This window comes from Lepisma saccharinum, chromosome 19 (genome assembly GCF_977018435.1).
Source record: "Lepisma saccharinum chromosome 19, izLepSacc3.1, whole genome shotgun sequence".
Classification (NCBI taxonomy): Eukaryota; Metazoa; Arthropoda; class Insecta; order Zygentoma; family Lepismatidae; genus Lepisma; species Lepisma saccharinum.
Genome location: NC_139247.1, coordinates 46,880,286 through 46,901,302, shown reverse-complemented (window position 1 = coordinate 46,901,302; position 21,017 = coordinate 46,880,286). Strand labels below are relative to the sequence as shown.

The 21,017-nt window shown below is 40.4% G+C and overlaps 1 protein-coding gene across 3 annotated transcripts in view; it reads left to right on the top strand.

The window, feature by feature from the left end:
• The window catches only part of Octbeta2R (Octopamine beta2 receptor), a 195,403-nt gene that overhangs the window by 57,675 nt on the left and 116,711 nt on the right, over window positions 1-21,017 (top strand). The window contains exon 1 of one of the 3 annotated variants that reach the window (XM_083140833.1): window positions 18,693-19,137. The exons of the other annotated variants lie outside the window; for them this stretch is intronic. The gene's annotated coding sequence lies outside the window, so the exon portion shown is untranslated. Of the gene's footprint in view, window positions 1-18,692; window positions 19,138-21,017 lie in introns of those variants that run through there. 3 annotated transcript variants of the gene reach the window in all.

Sequence of the window (21,017 nt, the reverse complement as noted above, 5' to 3'; positions counted from 1 at the left end):
GACATTCTCCCTATTATTTATATTACAATGTCATAACTTGCATCAGCAATACTAGTATAGAGCAGCGTTTTTTTTCATTGACTGGATTGGAAGAAACACAATGCATCCATCCATACCTCAACACCTTGTTCTTCGAAGAAATCCCAACTCCAATACATGCTGAAACGCTGAGAGGTTTCTGGCGGGCAAAAACAATAGAATCGTGTACGCTTTAATGGCGAATCATGCACGATATTGTTTTCCGACCATGCACATAGCTTTTGCAATTGCAGCTGCTATTTATAGACCATCGTAATCTCCCAGTCTATTGTGGTAAGTTTGTTGCTTTGTCTGACACAATGCGAGCACTGAAACGTCGGTTTAAATCCTATGGCGCTACTTCACTTGAAGATACAGGTAGCTAACTTTTTGAGATGTCAGTGAAATACACGGTTAGGTCAGGTGGTACCGCCAACTCGGAACATACATTAATGACACAACACAACAATACACATTCACCAACATATCTTGACACAAAATAAACACAACACACACATGCAATACTACTGTATGTATAAAACTCTGTAACAAGCAGCCAGTGGCGGCGATTGGGTTCCAAAACTAGAGTCGTTTTCACGTTCAGAAGACACAATGGGCTCTTATGGACAATGCTTTTCTTATGGGAAATACGAGCGCGCTGTTGTGAAATTTCTCGATTTACAAATTTAGCTTACGTAAAATCGGTACCTGCAGTTTTGCAGGTAATTTTGTAGAGAATACGATAGTGAGCACAAAAAAGTGGTAACTTGTTTACATATTTTTAGATAAATTAAAAACGCAAATTTTCTGTGAAAACAAAATTTTTAAATTGATTTCATTCCTAACGGTGAAACATGCCGTAAAATTGATCATTCATTATGAAAAAAATTGACACGGTTTTCTAATTGTCATAGGTGATGGTGGTGCTCAGAATTTATCAATACTTCAAAGCATATTAGCATTAAAAAATATTCAAATAAAGTATGTGGAGATTTTTTATATTCGTGCAGTAGAAAATGTCGTCGCTGGCATTTTTTTTTTAATTCCAAGTAAAAACTTCCAGCGACAAAGTTGTGGAGAAAATAATGAAATTATTTGTTATAACCACTCAAAGGTTCCCAGAAATATTACTTCCATGCATTTGGAGTTTCCTTTTAACCCGAACCGCGCGCGAAGTAAGGGGACGTTGTCTGGCCATCTTGAGCCGACTCACCGCAGCATTCCGGCTAATCACCACAAAGTTTTCGAGTTGTTATTTTATTTCCATTCAGTAAAAATATTAACTTCATTCAGTTTGTTATAATAGAATTGCAATTACTTTAATTTAATAATTGACAATTATTTCCAATGCTGCTGTTGTGAGCAACATTAGTGCTGTCGCAAATACACGTTGTTTTTGTTTACATTACTGTCGACATTAATACTGAAATGAAGATCACTTTTCAGTTTCCAACGTACACATAAATTCATAGACAATAATGAATTTATATATACGTATATGTAACACATTACCATATCTCAATGTTATTATATGAAATAATTACAGAGAAAGGCGAATGAATATTAAATGTGCCTGTGTATTAAATTAAATCTAATGGGAAAATGACATGCTAAAGAACTGTAATGTTCACAGTATAATATTAATATTAATAATTACATATAATTATCATTTTATAATATAAAATATGTAACACCTACATTGTGAAGGAAGCTCGTCATTTCCCGGCGACATGAGCTAGCGCTGTATTGGCAACACTGTACGGTTTCTCCATAAGCGCCGTTGTGTCTTCTGAACGTGAAAACGACTTTTAGGAGGGCAAGGGGGGGGGGGCAAACACAGTTTACTTTCCCTCGTAGAAAAGGTTTAGCATAGAGCAAAAATGGCAAAAAGTGAGAGGGCAACTGACCCCCTCGCCTCCCCCTAATCGCCGCCACTGCAAGCAGTGTACACCATGCTTATTCCTGGCTGCCAGTAAGAAGTATGGTACCTATACAAACTATCATGCATATTATAACTTATCTTCTATGTGTATATATATATACGTGGGTCGTTCAATATATAAGTTTCCGTATGCTGTAAAAAACAATATTTTTAAGATACATTAGAAAACTATACATACATTTGTAGGAGGATCCTTCCTCACTTCTCCACATAATCCCCATAGAGATTCAGGCATTTGTCCCACCGTTGCACCAATTTGTCCATACCCTTTGCAAGAAAATCAGGGCTCTGGCTATTGAGCACTATTCTCACATTCCGCTTCACTTCTTCATCTGTTTCGAAACGGTAACCTTGCAATTCAGACATTAACACCGAAAAAAGATTTAAATAACTCGACGCTAAATCGGGGCTGTAAGGAGGGTGGTACAGGCGTTCCCACCCCAATTCTTCATTTTGTGTTGTGTTTGCACTGCTGAGTGAGGGGCGAGCGTTATCGTCAAGAAGAATGACACCATCTGACAGGAGACCTGGTCGCTTATGTCGATTTGCGTTTTTCAGTTTATCCAATGTTTGACAATAACGGTCAGCATTAATTGTTCTTCCTCGTTCCAAAAAGTCCATAAGCAGAACGCCCTTAGCATCCATGCTTCTGAACTCCTTATGGCGCGAGCCCGCGTTTTCCGAACAAGCATTTACTTTTCGCCCTTGAGCGCATGCGCCTTCACGTCTGATAACGAATCGATTGTTGTTTCTTGTAGACGAACGATGGCGCTTGTCAACCATGTGCTTCTTTTTAATGGCATTGCTTTATACAATATTTTATAGCACAGGGAAACTTATATATGTGTGTGTGTGTGTGTGTGTGTGTGTGTGTGTGTGTGTATATATATATATATACACACACACACACACACACACACTCCAATAACAACAATAAAGTTCAAAACGAACTGACGTCCTAGTTTATTTTAAAGGTTTAGTCAACGGCAAAGATAATGGTAGGCAAATTTTCCACCACTATTTTCATTACTTTTTTATTCTATATCCTGTGTTGTTTTAAGGAATGAAACTATGTTGGTTCGAAGCAGGCATTGCCCTCTGCTTATCGAAATTAATTTTCATCACATTGTGTAATACAGAACGAATGAAAATGGTGTTGGACAATTCTCCTACTGTTTCTTTTTCCGTTGGGTGTACCAGGACATAAGCACATACTCCTGAAAGTACTGCGGGTGGAGGTGGGCTGTTTTCATGCCCTCCCCCCTTATACCGTCAACTGCGAAGTGGTTAGCACAGTGCGCTACGATGCCAGGGGTCCGGGTTCCAATCCAGGCATGGATGTTCTTTATGAGCGTCCCTTCATCAATTTCATCATCATCGTCACGATTGGCCCAGTACATTAATATTATGAAAAAAGTAATTCAGTATTAGATTTTTAATTATTTTTTTAAAAAAATCCAAGGATATTTTCGTTGCTACCTTCTTTGGCAAGAATTTAATATTAGCGATTGGAACAGGAGGGGTAAATGTGGGAAATGGAATTCTATTTTAGAACAAATGCTTATGGTCAAAATTAATAAATTTAGTAAAGACTATCAAATTATTTTTTTATGGTTGCCAAAACACGTTTGGCAGTCTATTAAAAATAATGGACTATAGCATGTCTTTCTTTCTATTTCGTCCCCTTGCATTTTGTAACGATGAGGATGAACAATGAACTAACCAAATGGTTGATGGGAGAAATGCAATGCTTAACTAGGGTTCGAACATGGGACCCGTGGCTTCATAACACGTTAGACTGCCCACTCCACCACGGAGGCCTCCTTTACATATGTTTATGAGGCTACAAGGAGACTGGCACATAATGATGTAATCGTGTGTGTGTCTAAAGTGGAAGAGTCATCGAAATATGTCATACAGTATTATGCTCTTGTATGTAACATACCGGATCACAAATTAGAATATTTTATAAATAATTTAATCATATCAAAATAACAATATAACATTAAAGCAGGGTGAGGATGGGACTTGAATATTGATTTTTTGTTAGTGGTTTTCTGATTGTTAAAGCCTCGTGTTTAACAAATGTCTGAAAACAAATGTAATTTTTCGGTTAAAATTACACAAGCATTCACGAACTACGCCTCAACTAAATTAACTGTGAAATATTAATATTTCCTATCATATCAAATTAACGCTTGTAAGTGCAGCTAATCCACAGCTGCCTACTACAAAATGCATGAAAGCAAAACGGGCATTAATGCATCACTTAAGTTTGAAATGTAAACAACAAAAACGCTTTGCCTTTGTTTTAATTGTTTTTTCTGTATGGAGTTCCTAATACGTATTAATCCGTGAGAGAATTAAAACAGAAATTCACACGTCAGGTAGTTGTTGTATGCACTCCATGCGAATTTGTAAATTTTATTAGGCAGAACGTAAGGGTATTTTTATATGAAGCTTAACACTCTGTAAAGCACCTATGTCATGGAAAAATCCTACTTGTGCTTAATTTTGCCAATAACTGCGACTGTATCCACTTCTCCAGAAACCTGGCGTCCGTAGCGTAGTGGTTAGCACAGCGCGCTTCGTCGCCAGGGGTCCCGGGTTTCAATCTCGGCCTGAGTATGGACGTCAAGATACAAAAAAAGCAGAAAAAAGTTCATTTATTTACTATGCGATCAGAATAACTAAAGTAAAAAGTGCATTAGATCGTAAAAATTTAGTGTAAAATACACGAAACTTATATTTTCTTCTTCCATTTAATAAAAATAATGAATTGTTTCACAGTTTTCAAAATTCCAAAAATTATAGTTTTATGTGAGACATCACACAACATAAACTATATGAATAAAATTCTCCATAACTTTTAAAGGCTTTTCTTGAATGGGGTGTGTAAATATTAATTCCAAAATACAATAATTGTAATGTATGCAATGTAAGAAAATAAAGGAAAACAGTTGTATTAGATATCCATTCATCTGGTGGATCGAGTAGCATTTATAAAATAATAACAACAATTTGGAATACAATTTATTTATTTTTATATTAGTTTATAATAGTTATTGCAAAATAACGCTTACAACCGTTCTAATAAGAAAAAAATATATATTTCTGCTAATCAAGTTTTATCAATGGTATGACCCCCCCCAAAAGAAAATTCTAACGACGCCCATGGGGATGATTATTCTTTGTGGGTGCTCCTCCATCAGTTTCAAGATAATATCACTCAACCCCTGGAGTACATTTCACAGTAGTTTGGATCTCAGTTAAAACTGTAAGTCCAGTCTCAATCAGCCTATCTGTGCATAAAGTGGACTTAAAGCAGCAATTCAAATATCACTCAACCTCATCGTCGCGAATACCCCAAAGGGGTAGAAAAGCGACGCTAAATAACAAAACTAAAAAACAAACTTCTGAAGACGTTACCAGACCTCCACGAAATATTTCTAAGTCCAGAAATCTCTCATGTGGCAACATAGTTCTTGAGAACCAGCAGGGATTTTAGCCAATTTGACTACACGTCCCTTTAATAGTCAACATTCTTGATTATAACTTGAGGTCAGAAACTATTTTCCAACATATTAATAGAATACTAAAGGGGAAAATTAAACATGAGGAATAACAGAAAATATTTTCGATTTTGTGTGTTAATAATGGAAGCAGTGATGTTTTTGTGAGGTTGGAAACACTGCACTGGGTAGTTGCCCACCTGGAGGAAACCACCACCAAGTACGAACACAGCTGGACATAATTACGAAGAGTTTTGGCGAAATATAGAATTTAGCAATACCTTGCAAAACACTGTGCAATGCTAGGAAAAAATGTCAGCGAAAATAGGATCGTAACATGGGAAAGTTGTTGCTTGTGTAATCATCTTTACGTTTCAAGACACTAGCTTTCAGTGACGTCATAGAATAGTAGATAAGTGCTAGAGTGAGAGCTTTATCTTTTACAAGGAATTAGTCGTCATGGGTTCACATCCAAAGCTCTCCAATTTTTTTCTCTTTCATGTAAAGTATGTGTGAAGCATGGTTTTGAGATTTGTTGAGTATGAAGTGCAGTAATTAAACGAAAAAAAAATGAATTTTGTTTACAAGAATTAATTCTATGTTGAATTTGACTAATGTTTTCATCTATGTTTTCCAAATGCAGAATTTCCAAAATATGCTCTTTATCTCACATCCTAATGTGGTTGACGGATTTAATGCACGAACTTTTGGCTCAATTCAATTATGCTTTATGTGAAGTAGTTGTGTAAATATTTCGAAACTAACTTACCTACAATTGTTCTTATCCACACTTCAGAAAGCAACAGGAACTTACGTCAATATGAATCGAAGATATTGTTTATTCTCTTCACTGCATACCTAAAATGGCAGAATTAAACAAACCAACTTCCGTGGCGGAGTAGTTAGCACACCGCGCTACGACGCCAGGGGTCCAGGATTCTAATCCAGACCTGGACATTGACGTTCTATGTAAGCGTCCTTTCATCAATTTCATCTTAACACTCATAATTATCGTCGCGATTAGGCAAAAAATTACAAAAAGCAACGCTAAATAATAAAAAAATCCGATTCAAACAAGTAATATGATCACTATCTGCGTTCTGATTTACTTGGTGTCTGATAGGCGCAGCTATTTCAATATGTGTAAGGAAGCGAGATAAAGAATGAACAGAAGGAAAGGAGAGAGGTACAAAGAAAATTTCTTGTGTTTATGTTTACAGTTCACTATATGCATAGCTGGGCTGGATCTACAGTTTAAAGTGGGATCTGATCTAGTATATATACGAGGGACGTTCCGAAAGTAAGTTTCGTCATTTTTTTTTCCACAGAGAAGCTTATTACGAACAGAAGAATACAATGTCATAACAAAATACAATCTTTTGGCTATTTTTTCACATAGTCGCCATGAACATTAATATATTTGTCGTACCGTGAAATCAATTTCAAGAAACCCTCCTGGTAAAAATCGGTGCCCAGCGATTTAAGGAAGTTCTTCACAGCATGTTGCACCTCTTCTTTGCTTCCGAAGTGACGTCCCGATACTGCTGACTTCAACGCAGGAAGAAGGTGGGTGTCTGATGGGGCAAAATCAGGGCTGTAGGCCAGATGATTCAATCTCTCTCATCCCAGACGACGAACGTGTTCTGCAGTGACCCTTGCTGTGTTGGGTCTAGCATTGTCGTCCAAGAACAAAACCCCTTGACTCAAGAGCCCTGGTCTCTTACATCGAATGGCGGACTTCAGTTTGCTTAGTGTGTGGCAATATCGTGCCGCATTGACTGTCCCTGTAGTGAGGTAATCCAACCAAATAACACCCTTTGCGTCCCAGAGCGAATGAGCTTGGGCACGTCGGTCTGCTGCTTATCTCTATTCTTCGGCACTCTGCGCATGCGCCATCGCTCCTCTGCTCTCGCTCCTCCCGTCGTGAATTCAGGGAAGATTGTCTTTTGTTATGGCAATGTGTTTTCTCACTTTGTAATACAGCCTCCCTGTGAAACAAAATAGCGAAACTTACTTTCGGAATGTCCCTCGTACATATATATGAATCCACCGGGTATAGAATCTGAGACCCCTTGATTAAAATGTGACGATGTTACCACTAGGCTATCTGGGAGGTCTTGATGCAAAGAGAGAAATGAGGTAGAGAAGGAGAGAGAACTGAAAGAAGAAAGTGGAAATATAAAGAGGGAAGAAAGAAAGTTTCTCATATATTATAATTGATCAACTTGCTAATTCCCATTGATGTTACACACATACAATGAGAATACATACACACACACACACACACACACATATTCCAAGTTGTATAAGATACGTGGGTCGTTCAATATATAAGCTTCCGTATGCTGTAAAAAAATATTTTTAAGATACATTAGAAAACTATACATACATGTGAAGGAGGATCCTTCCTCACTTCTCCACATAATCCCCATAGAGATTCAGGCATTTGTCCCATCGTTGCACCAATTTGTCCATACCCTTTGCAAGAAAGTCAGGGCTCTGGCTATTCACATTCCACTTCACTTCGTCATCTGTTTCGAAACGGTAACCTTGCAATTCAGACTTTAACACCGGAAAAAGATGGAAATCAGTCGGCGCTAAATCGGGGCTGTATGGAGGGCGGGGCAGCCGTTCCCAGTCCAATTCTTCAATTTTGTGTTGTGTTTGCACTGCTGAGTGGGGGCGAGAGTTATCGTCAAGAAGAATGACACCAGCTGACAGGAGACCTGGTCGCTTATGTCGAATTGCGTTTTTTCAGTTTATCCAATGTTTGACAATAACGGTCAGCATTAATTGTTCTTCCTCGCTCCAAAAAGTCCATTAGCAGAACGCCCTTAGCATCCATGCTTCTGAACTCCTTATGACCCGCGTTTTCCGAACAAGCATTTACTTTTCGCCCTTGAGCGCATGCGCCTTCACGTCTGATAACGAATCGATTGTTGTTCCTTGTAGACGAAGGATGGCGCTTGTCAACCATGTGCTTCTTTTTAATGGCATTGCTTTATACAATATTTTATAGCACGGAAAACTTATATATTGAACGTCCCTAGTACTCATATACAAACATAGGCGGTGGTGTGGGCCCAGCAGTCCCGTGTTCTAATCCCTGCCTGGACATGGATGTTTGTGAGTGTCCATTCATCAATTCCATCCACTCATCACTCATCCGCATCTTCGCTAATTAGCCAAAAGTGGCACAAAAGCGAAGTAAAATAAAGCAAATCAATCAATCAATCTTTGGTAGTGTGCATTCATCAATATCGTAAATCATCGTCACGATTACCAAAAGTTGCAGAAAAGCGACGGCAAATAACAAAAATCAAAAACATGGGCAATTATTATACCCTGTCTCAGCTAACTGTGGAGCAGAACCGCGCATAGCGACAGAGGAGGAGGAGGGAAGTTGAGTGGGCAAAGCCAATGCGAAACAGAGAAATCGGGTAACTCCAGTCGCCTCCCTCCCTCTATTACGCAATCCCGTTCCTCTCACGTGTTCATTGGTGGAGCCGTCTCGCGTCACTACTTGCGCAGAGACTGGTTCTCGTTCGTCTGCTCCACAGATAGCTGGGACAGGGCATAGATATATAAAATATCGCTTCCGTCAATCTTGCCACCAGAAATATCTGCTTGAAGTCAATTTCACTGCGTGTATGGGCGCGCGTGTGTTAATACACACACAAACACACACACGATCCCATTATTCTTCCCAAAACAGTACAGCTGCTGGGGGCACACACCCATCATACCATTATGCAGTACCCGGATTTGCGAAATTATGCGAAAACTCAAGCCAAAGAATATCATTCTAAAGTTTCAATGTAATTTAAAACTCGGTAGTTGTCCACACCAAATGCGTGTTTTTGCCCTCCCAGCGATTCCCTTTCCTCCCCGTGCAGACACGTGCAGTGAAGTAGTTAAATTTTCGTCCGCTGGTACGGAGTGGCGCTGAGATCGCATGCCATGCAAATTAGCTATAAAGATAACGAGATGAAGTTCGCCTCTAACTGGGTTTCTTGCCTTCAGGCCCCTCTCCTCCCCCCCTATCCTATTCCTTTCCACTTCTTGTCTCTTCTCTACATTCCAAACTCCCTTCCATGATCCCACATTAACTCTCTTTTTTTTATTATTATTCTCTGAAAGTTGAAAAAGTTATTCATTGTGAGGGTAATCTCTGTTCGCTGGTGGAATCAAATTTCGCGTAAATTGAATGATATTTGCAAATCCGTTTTCGTGTCGTTAATTTGTTTACCGGATACGTAAATGGAAATCAAGAGTCAGATAGGGTTTGCAAAAACATTGTGGTTCGTACATGTGTGTGTGTGTGTATGCGTGCATATTATAGCCTCTCTCTCTCTCTCTCTCTCTCTCTGTCATACACCCACACACACACACACACGGTGATTTTTACTTGAAAATAAAGGTATCGGTAATATGTTGGTTTACTATTACAACACAAATATAACCCTATTAACTCTATTAACCCTATTAACATGCAACCCTATTAAAACACCACATTGTAAATAGGAAAGATTTGTAAATATTTGTCAATATTTTTATTACTTAATTCTCAGCTACAAAAAAGTTTACGTTACAGCTTTCCATTGCGTACAGAAAAGAATCACATACACACACACACATACATACATGTACACATGGTGTCTGTATTTTGTTCGGCCAATTTCACTCCATACTTCCTCCTCTCACGTTATTTCCCTCCTCCTTCTTCTGTCTCCATTTTTCTTGCCTTCCTTCTCTCTTCTCTTAATCACCCTGCCTTCTCTCTTTCTCTTCTCCCCTCTCTATTTTCTTTTGTTCTCTATCTTCCCGTGGCTTATTCTATCTCAATTTCTCACTACCTCATTTTCTTGCTTATTGTATCTCTCTTTCTCACTCTCTCGCTTTCTTGCTTATTCTATCTCTCTTTCCCACTCACTCACTTACTTGCTTATTCTATCTCTCTTTCTCACTCACTCACTTTCTTGCTTATTCTATCTCATTTTCTCACTCACACTTTCTTGCTTATTCTATCTCTCTTTCTAACTCACTCACTTTCTTGCTTATTCTATCTCTCTTTCTCACTCACTCACTTTCCCCCTCTCACGTTATTTCCCTCCTCATTCTTCTGTCTCCATTTCTCTTACCTTCTTTCTCTCTTATTCACCCTGCATTCTCTCTTTCTCTCCTCCCCTCTCTATTTTATTTTGTTCTCTATCTTCCTGTGCCTCTTCAACCCTCTCGTCCTATCTTAATTGCTCACCCTCTCAGTCTGTTTCTCTCTCCTCTTTAAATCGCTCATTCAATCTTTCTCTTCTTCTCACTTCCTCTCTCTCCATGTCCTCTGTGCGCTTTTAATATGTTACAGTATTGACCTCTATCTTTCTTCACTCTCTATTACTCCTTTTCACTATCTTCGTTTTCCATCTCCTTTTACTCCTTCTCTAGTTTGTTCTCTTTCACTGGCTTTCACTAGCACTTTCTCTGTCTCCTTGTCTTTCTCTGTTTTCTGCCTCTCTTTCTCACTCCCTCACTTTCTTGCTTATTCTCTCTCTCTCTTTCTCACTCACTCACTTTCTTGCTTATTCTATCTCTCTTTCTCACTCACATACTTTCTTGCTTATTCTATATCTCTTTCTCACTCCCTCGCTTTCTTGCTTATTCTTTCTCTCCTTCTCACTCCCTCACTTTCTTGCTTATTCTATCTCTCTTTCTCACTCACTCACTTTCTTGCTTATTCTATCTCTCTTTCTCACTCCCTCACTTTCTTGCTTATTCTATCTCACTTTCTCACTCACTCACTTTCTTGCTTATTCTATCTCACTTTCTCACCCCCTCACTTTCTTGCTTATTCTATCTCTCCTTCTCACCCCCTCACTTTCTTGCTTATTCTATCTCTCTTTCTCACTCACTTTCTTGCTTATTCTATCTCTCTTTCTCACTCACTCATTGTCTTGCTTATTCTATCTCTCCTTCTCACTCACTCACTTTCTTGCTTATTCTATCTCTCTTTCTCACCCCCTCACTTTCTTGCTTATTCTATCTCTCCTTCTCACCCCCTCACTTTCTTGCTTATTCTATCTCTCTTTCTCACTCACTTTCTTGCTTATTCCAGCTCTCTTTCTCACTCACTCACTTTCTTGCTTATTCCAGCTCTCTTTCTCACTCACTCACTTTCTTGCTTATTCTAGCTCTCTTTCTCACTCACTCACTTTCTTTCTTATTCTATCTCTCTTTCTCACTCCCTCGGTTTTCTCTATCTTTCTCTCACACATGTCGTTCGTTTTTTCCTGTCTGCTTCTATGTTTTCTTTAGCTTTCGTTCTTTCTCTATCTTTCTCACTGGGTTTTCTGCGTTACTCCAGGCGAAATCTGAGATGATTGATTGATTTGGTTTTTCTATGTTGCTTTAAGAGTAGAATTCATACGGGAAATGCAAGTAGACTGTGTTTTCAATTTTCAGAATGTAATATCCTTGCGCATATATTATAGTTCGCACAGAACCCTGCTTTTCCTAACGGCAGCCATTATCATGCTTGCTCTCACAAACGTACTAGACGTGGTCTTGTCAGCAAAAATCAATCTGAGAACAGAGAATCTCTCCCCGCCCACCACTGGGTCCTCTAACAACGAGAGCTCTCCAACAATAACCCGGCACGTGGTCAGGTCAATTGCATCTCTTTGAGAGCGATGCTGAACAACGTGTCATTTCCCAGCTGCAGAGGAAAAAGAATCCCTTTGCCACTTAGCGATTTCCCACACTCGCATCATCCGATGTCAAAGGTCGGCTAGCAGCGCGCACTTAGGCTCACACGTGCCGATGGACGCCATGATCGAGTTGAACAAGAATTGCTTTTAGTCATCCAGTGCTCATCCTTACTCTGAGACGAATTTATTTCTCTCTGTTTCTTCTTTATTTTGTGCAGATTTTCTACTTCTCTACGGCCCTCGCGGAGATGGAGATGAAATGATGATTGCTTAAAAATGATGATGGACATTCATGAAGGAGCACTAAGTGCCCAGGCCCGTAAGGCAACGTGAAGCCTTTGGTGATGTTCTCCCCTTCCCCCTCCACCTAAACGTCCGCAAGGGGGCAAGGGGGTAACGCCCCCCCTGGAAAATGAATGTCCACGTAAAAATTACATATTCACATATAATTTCATTTCTATCCATGGGCGTCCGGAAGGGGGGCAAGGGGGGGCCGTGGTCCCCCCTGGAAAATGAAAGTCAACCAAAAATGATATATATTTGACATATGTATTAGTTATTGTATGAATATGATCAATGTTTTTTGAGGAAACAATACTATTATTGGGAAAAAAATACCTTCCTTGCCCCTTCCTGGAAAAAATCCTGCGGACGTCCATGTTTCTGTCACAGTAATTTACGTTAATTTGTGCATTTGTAGAAGGACTGCTGATGGCGTAGTGGTAATTCTGTCGCCTTCTAATCAAGGGGTGCCGGCTTCCATCCCCTAAAGATGCATATTGCACAGCAGTTCTGATCGTACTTTAAACTGTAGGTCCAGTACCAATCGATTAGCCTATCCGAGTAAAGGTAAAGTTCCCTGTCCATATAGCCCCGTGCCATGAAGCCACATGTAGGGTTTCGTTGATTGATTGATTGAGTTGGTGTTTAAAGTCCACATTATGCACAGATAGGCTAATCGGGACTGGACATACAGTTTAAAGTAGGATTCGAACCACCAACGGGTATCGAACCCGGAGGGGATGTGGGTACGGCTCGAGAATGTACTCGAGAATGTGTGGGGTTTTATAATGGAGTTGTATGTGTGTGTGTGTGTGTGTGTACGGGCTTCCCTGAGGACATGGGGAGCTTTCAGACCGAAGTGACACGTGTCCCTTGGAAACGAAACTTCAGTAATGAATGCAACCTTCCGAATCGAAGCGACACAAGCTTCACGCGTCGTTCGGACTGGGCCGTTTTCTCAATACCGTGCATCGCGTCGCTTCGGTCTGTTTTTAGCACATGCTCTGTGAAGGCTTCCTTACAGAGTGAAGGGATGCGTGTTGCTTCTTGCTTCGGTATGAAACACAGGTGTGTTTCTAGCCTGTCGCGTGTCGCATCGGTCTGAAAGATCCCACTCACTTTAAACTGTAGGTCCAGTTCTGATAACCTATCTGAACAAACGCGGACTTTAAATGAGGTTTTGTGCATGTATGTTCACTTTACGGTGCTTTTCTATTTTCTCTAGGCTAACCACGTTGTTGAGGATGAATGATGATAAGCAGTGGCGGCAGTGATTTCTTGGTGTAAAAATAACAAGTTGGATCTTAACCCAACAAAATGCAGCGTAGTCAATTACACAAAACGCAAAGCACCTTGTGTGTTTCCATACCGTATTAAAAATGTACAAATCACGCGCAAAAATGAAATTAAAGACCTCGGAGTGACCTTCGACACCAAGCTCAAATTTAATAAGCATATTGAAACTGTCACTAACGACGCTTTCAGAAACTTAGGTTTTATAATCCGGTCAAGCCACGACTTCACGAAAATAGAACCAGTTAAAATATTCCCTCGTACGGTCAAAACTAGAATATGCGTCAGTAATCTGGAATCCCACTCAAATAGACATAGTTCATAAACTAGAACGTATTCAGTCAAAGTTTCTTAGATATCTCAAATTCAAAGCCTGTGGAGAATATCCAACATTCGATTCATACGATAATCTAGTCTCAGAGACCAACTTCAGCAAACTAGCACTCCGACGACAAGTAAATGACCTGCTCTTTCTGTATAAAGTAATTAACGGTATAATAGACGATTCCAACTTATTGTCAGCCGTATCGTTTAATGTTCCCGTTTCCAAAACACGTCCCAAGCACAAAATCTTTCATTGCCAGAGAGCGAAAACATCAATTCTTTCTGCCTCTCCGGTGTGGAGAGCGTGCAACTCTTTCAACACAATTTCATGTGTAAATAACACAATTGATATTTTTGCAATGGGTTTATACAATTTAAAAAAATATTACTGGAACACTGAATCTATTGTAGTAATATTATGTAATTAGAGCACTACAATTGGGCTCAGCCTGTTTAGCACTATGAATAAATAAATAAAACTGGGGGGGGGGGGTGGAGAAGGACAGTTTGCTTTGTCTTGGTAGACAAGCCTTAGCATTAAGAGGTTATAGAGAGGGGCAAAAAGTGGCAAAGAGTTGGGGGCAATTCACCTCTTGCCTCCCCTAATCACCGCCACTGATGATAAGATAAAATAGAAGAAAGAGCGCGAAAAACAGACCTAACCGAGTCTCGAACCCAGAACCTTGTGGGTATCCACCACTAAATTCATACCTTGTTATATTTATTGCCAGTATCGGCAAGATTTTCATGTTTTGCATGTTTCTTTCCTTGGCGATTTTTGGTTATTCCTGATGAGGAAAAAGCCGGGAATTTGTTAGCAACATATCATGTTAACAACAGATTTCCCGTGTTGGCAACAGAAATTTTGTTATCCGCAAGAAGTCGGTAAAGATCAAAGAATGTTAGCAACATTTGTTACCAACACATGTTAAGTTGTTAACAGAGCCTTTTCGATGTTAGCAACATTTCCTCCGCTTCCCCTCCCGCCACCATCATGCCAGCGAGGGCGAGAGCATCGTTTCGTGCGAGGTGTGTTTTGTTTTGTAATTTATTTATCATGGAAAACCTTTTGAGTGAGATGGACTGGTCAAAAGATCGAGTGCTAAACTTAGTTGATTTGATCCGCGAGAAGCCTGTCCTTTGGGACCAAACTTATCCACAACTTAAAAGACAAAAAACAACAGGTCACTTCCGCTACAATTAGCTCTTGCCCGCATTGAAGGTCTCACCCAGAATCTTCTTGGTCTTCTCTGTTCTGCTAAAATGACACATGCTGCCGCAGAGAGTACAACTTTCTCCACAGTCGGCATCTTGCAGCCAACTGAGGCCGTGCAGCCAAAATGTTAACGAAAGTTATTAACAAAAATAAAGTCAAACTAGGGTTCTGGTTACCAACATTTGTTGACAACATCTGTTGTTAACATTGTTGGTAACAAAAAGTTAATAACATTTGTTGGTAATATTCGGTGTAAACGCGGCCTAAGTGAGAATTAGATTGAATTGACGAAAGTACGTTCACAAACATCCATGGCCAAGACAGAGAGAGTTTCTCTCTCTTTCTTTCTTTTTCTTCTTTCTTTCTTCTGTTCTTTCTTTCGAGAGAGAGAGAAAGAGGGAGGGAGAGAGAGAGAGATAGAAAAGAGAGATACTTTTCTCTCTCCTTTTGCTTTTCTCTCTTCTCTCTCTCCCTCTCTCTCTCCCAAGAGGGAGAGAGAAAAAGAGGCATTTTCTCTCTCTCTCTCCCTCTCTGTCTCTCTCCCCCTCTCTCTCTCTTTTCCCTTCTCTTTCTCTCTCTCCCTCTCACTCTCTCTCTCTTCCCTTCTCTCTCTCCCCCTCTCTCTTTTCTCTTCTCTTTCTCTCTCTCCCCCTCTCTCTATCTTTTCCCTTCTCTTTCTCTCTCTCCCTCTCTCTATCTTTTCCCTTCTCTTTCTCTCCCTCTCTCTCCCCTTCTCTCTCTCTCTCCCCTTATCTCTCTCCCCCCTCTCTCTCCCCCTCTCTATCTTTTCCCTTCTCTTTCTCTCTCTCTCCCTCTCTCTCTTTTCCCTTCTCTCTCTCCCTCTCTCTTTTCCCTTCTCTTTCTCTCTCCCTCCCTCTCTCTCTCCCTCTCTCAAGAGAGAAAGAGAGAGAGACAGAGAGAAAAAGAGCCATTTTCTCTCTCTCTCTTTTCCCTTCCCTCTCTCTCTCTCTCTCTCTCCCTCCCTCTTTCTCTCTGTCCCTCTCTCTCGCTTCTCTTTCTCTCTCTCTCTCTCTCTCTCTCTCTCTCTCTCTCTCTCTCTCTCTCTCTCTCTCTCAACCTCGAAAGAATGAAAGAAAGGGTGAAAGGGGAAAGACGTCTCTCTCTGTCTCTCTCTCCCCATCTCTCTCTCTCATCGGTGTCTACATCATGAACTGATCGTTGCGTTTCGATCAGCCTAAAATACATAAATCAAGACAATCGAAGCACAAGGAAAAGACATATGCAGGTTGAAGTGATCTCTATCATTTTCCGTCGTGTTGAAATAGCCGTGTTCTTTGTTTTGAGCTAAAGTAACAGGTACGCATCCTACGATTCACGCAGACAAACATTTAACCACGAATACGTGAGTAAACATAGATAAAAATGCCAAGGATAGTGCGTTTTTATAAAATTCGCCAATCTCTTTTCTCCCTCGATTTCTGAACGTGTAAAAATGAAAAGAAAGGAGGGATGGAAGAGAGAAAACATAAAAAAGAAAGAAAGACAAATTGACATGCAAGTAGTACCCCCCGCTGTTCTTTGCAGCAGGATGATGTCATCCATAGCGGATGCGAGTCAAATGGCCCAGCCGGTGATCATGAAGAAATTTTGCGGCAATGTTGCCAACTCACAACTCCATCTTCCCTCTAGTATATTTTTAAGTGTTCCTTATTTTTTTTCTGCTATTGTACTACTTACCTTACTTTGCCTTTATATATAATTATTTTATTAATGAGTTTTATAATGGCTGAATCAGTGGTATGGGTTCCGAACCACTTTGTGCCTCTACCGGACATCGAACCCGGAAATAGTAGCATAGGGCAGCGAATATGATTGATAAAGCAGTGGTATAGAGCAGGGTTGCTAAAGGACCAGGAATTTTAAATAAATTCAATTCCGGTCCAGGAGAGAAAATCAGCAAGCAAAATGGGTTCTGGACCGTAAAGAACTTTTTTTATCTGTAAAGTATTTCAATTCGGTCCAAGAACTTTCTTTTCCCGATCAATTTAAATTCGGTCCAGGCACTTTTTTTTCCGGAAGAATTTAAATTTGGTCCAGGAACCTTTTTCCAATGAAACAATACGCAACTTGGACCGAATTTAAAGGTCCGGCCCTGTAGCGGAACCCAATAGAACCCATTAGAATTTATGAGTTCCTGGACCTTGAACAACGCTGGTACAGAGTAGAAAGTAGAATGAATCAACCAGGGTATAGGGGAGGTATTTTTAATGGATGAAGTAGTGGTATAAAGGAGATATTATGATGAATGAACCAGTGGTATAGAGGGGAAAATTAATGAGTAAACCAGTGGTATAGGAAATTTATAATAATAGGTGAACTAGTGGTATAGGGGGGAGATTAGAATGGATGAACCAGTGCTATAGAGGAGAGAACATGCTTATAAGTATGATGGATCTCCTCGATGGCGTAATGCTAAGGATGTGAACGTCTAATATAGTGTCCCGCGTTGAATCCCCACTTTAAACTGTAGGTCCGGTCCCGATTAGCCTATCTGGGTATGGAATTAGTAACAAAGTTTGACAAACACACACGCACCCTTTTGGCTTGTAGGGATGAAATCGGTTCGAGATTTGGCGTAGTTTCGTCTCGATTTGAAAATGCATACGTGATCGTTCTCTGGAAATACTTTACATAATTCAAATTTTGATTGTAGCGTGATAACATGAACGAGGAGTGCCGTGAAAGACAGTTGATTATGTGCCTATGCAAATTATTCTAGTGCTGGGGATGCTCTATGAGAATTCTCTTAACTAGGGGAAAGCATCACCCCACCTCTCCTCCCCTTTAAGCACTGCTGCCCCCCCCCCCCCGAGAAAAAAACCAAAGGGCGGCCATAGGCCCAAGTAGCCATTACTTGTAAAGAAAGTACTTTCAAAGGTCCAATGTACTGTTCGGAACATTTCTGTATCACATTGCTGCCTCAGATATCAAACAGAAAAGCGCCCGAGGCCTCCCCGATAGCGCAGTGGTCGCCTTGTAATCAAGGGGTCCCGGGTTCGATTCCCGATGGATGCACATAGTGGTTCGGATCCCACTTTAAACTGTAGGTCCAGTCCCGATTAGCCTCACTGTGCATAAAGTAGACTTAAAACACCAAATCGATCAAGAATAGCGCCCAGCACGTGAGCGCAGAAGTCTCGCTCGACAGAATTGATAGCTAACTTCGGTAACTTCCTAATCGAGTTAGCAACACTGCAAATGGGGCAGAAGGAGGAGTAGCCACGACTTCCATTGAGTGAGGTCGAAGAGGCCGCTACAGCAAGTCGCTGCACTGACCTTCTCATCAACCAATAACAGGCAGTTAAATGTGGAAAGCAACGCTCTCTAGGTGCCGGGAGACGAACTAAAAGTTACTTACTCTTTCCGCAAACGAACAGCGGCAGACGTGCTGTGCGATAGTAGATTCGCGTTCGTTCGGGAGCGAATTTTTTTCCCCCCTGTACGACCTGGTGTGCTATTTTCGAATGAGAGCCAGGGATATGGGAACAGTTGAAAAGCGCAGGGAGTTAAAAAAAGGCGCCGTGTGAACTTCGTGGTCAATAAGAATTACCCCCCCTCCCTCTTGCAGTGTTTATCAACAATCGATATTTACGGATCACGTGACCCCAACAGCTGACTGGGTGCGTGCTGATTTCGAAGTGGGTGAATCGGAAAGTTCCCCTCAAATTACTTTTGTGCCTGTGTGTGTTTGTGTGCGGGTTGAATTGTGATATCAGTGATTCGGGAGGCTAGAAATTCGAATGGAAGTGAAAGCAAGCTTGTAGTTGTTGCATCGTAGCATGTATACAGTTATCAAGATTGACACTTCCTTGTTCTCTGATTATACACGTAAGTATTGTGACCCGTTGGGTCATTTTTGTGTTTACGCTCCTCTGTGACAATTTTTGAAGGTTCTGGAACTCTATTTCGTTTATTTTACATCGCCTTTCTATATTCCTATATTTTTATTTAGTTTATTTGACGTTGCTTTTCTCCTTGTAACAACAGGGTCACGGGTTCGATACCCAGTGGAGGCACATAGAGGTTCTTATTTCACTTTAAACTATAGGTCCAGTCCCGATTAGGTTATCTTAAGAACGACAAAATTCGTGTCTTCCACTCTTTTTATTTCGTTTATTTTACGTCGCTTTTCTATGTTCCTCTCTTTTTATTTCGTTTATTTTACGTCGCTTTTCTATCTTCCTCTATTTTTATTTCGTTTATTTTACGTCGCTTTTCTATCTTTCTCTCTTTTTATTTCGTTTATTTTACGTCGCTTTTCTATCTTCCTCTCTTTTTATTTCGTTTATTTTACGTCGCTTTTCTATCTTCCTCTCTTTTTATTTCGTTTATTTTACGTCGCTTTTATATCTTTCTCTCTTTTTATTTCGTTTATTTTACGTCGCTTTTCTATCTTCCTCTCTTTTTATTTCGTTTATTTTACGTCGCTTTCCTATATTCCTCTCTATTTATTTCGACTTTTACGTCGCACTTTTACCTCTTGGGTGAATCGTGAGGATGAAAATGAATGGAACGATGAACTAACGAAATGGCCAATGCAACAAACAAAATTATATATCCATGCTTTCGAACCTAGACCTAGGGCTTCGTACTCTGTTACGCTGACCACTCCATCACGTAGTGCTTTTCTAGCTCTTGAGATAATCTCAACGATGAGGATGAATGATCATCTTATGAAATGGGTTAGACAAACAATGGTTGATTCAGTTTTTGCTTTAAGCCCGCTTTATGTACAGTAGGGCTAATCGGGACTAGACTAACAGTTTAAAGCCCTGCCTCCACCGGGTATCGAACCCGTGACTCCTTGATTACTAGGCGACGAGGTTGCCACCACGCCATCGGGGAGACTTTCGCTGGACAAACACAATTATACATGCTCTGAAAGGTTCGAACCTGGGGCCTGTAGTTTCGAAGGGCATTTCACGTCAACTATTCCGTCACAGAGGCGAGCGCAAAGTCTATCAGATGTAGTTTCTTTTGGTAAATGATAATATATGCACCCCTCGCACTTCTATCAATTTAGTTACTTCCCTCTTCTATTGACCAATTTACAATGTATTTCTGTCTAGTGTATTGAGACGAGCGGCTCGAGACAGCATTAGCACCTTGGCAAATGCATGTCAGCAGCACCATACCTGACCTGTCGAACCTGTCCACGTTTGCATATAATAGCATAAATAAACAAAATATGACTTGCCAAACCTATTTGCATGCTTATTTATGCTATAATATGCCTACGTGGATAAGTTAGGCATGCCAGATTTGGTGCTGTTAGCATGTATTTTCCAAGGTGCTAATGCTCTCCCTAGTCGCCCGTGGTATTGAGTGCAATAATTACGGAATAGGCCAACAGAGAGCGTTAATACAATGCTATTCAAAATAGAACAACATTGTAAATACCATGCACATTCTCGCATTAAAAAGTATTGCGAATTTAAAACATTTTATGTAATACAGTATAGTAATATTTTGAATTAACATACATGTTACTAATTAGCTCTGAGAATGTTTTTGTCATGTAAACCGCCATACTATAGTTTACCGACAACCAGTAGAGGCGATTAGGGGCGGAGGGTAGTTACCCCCTTACTTTTACCACATTTACCTCCGCACTATTCTAAACCTTATCTACCAAGGGAAACTAAACTGTCCTTGCCCCCCCCCCCTAACTTTTGCCACTTGCCCCCCCTCTAGTTTTGGAACCCAAT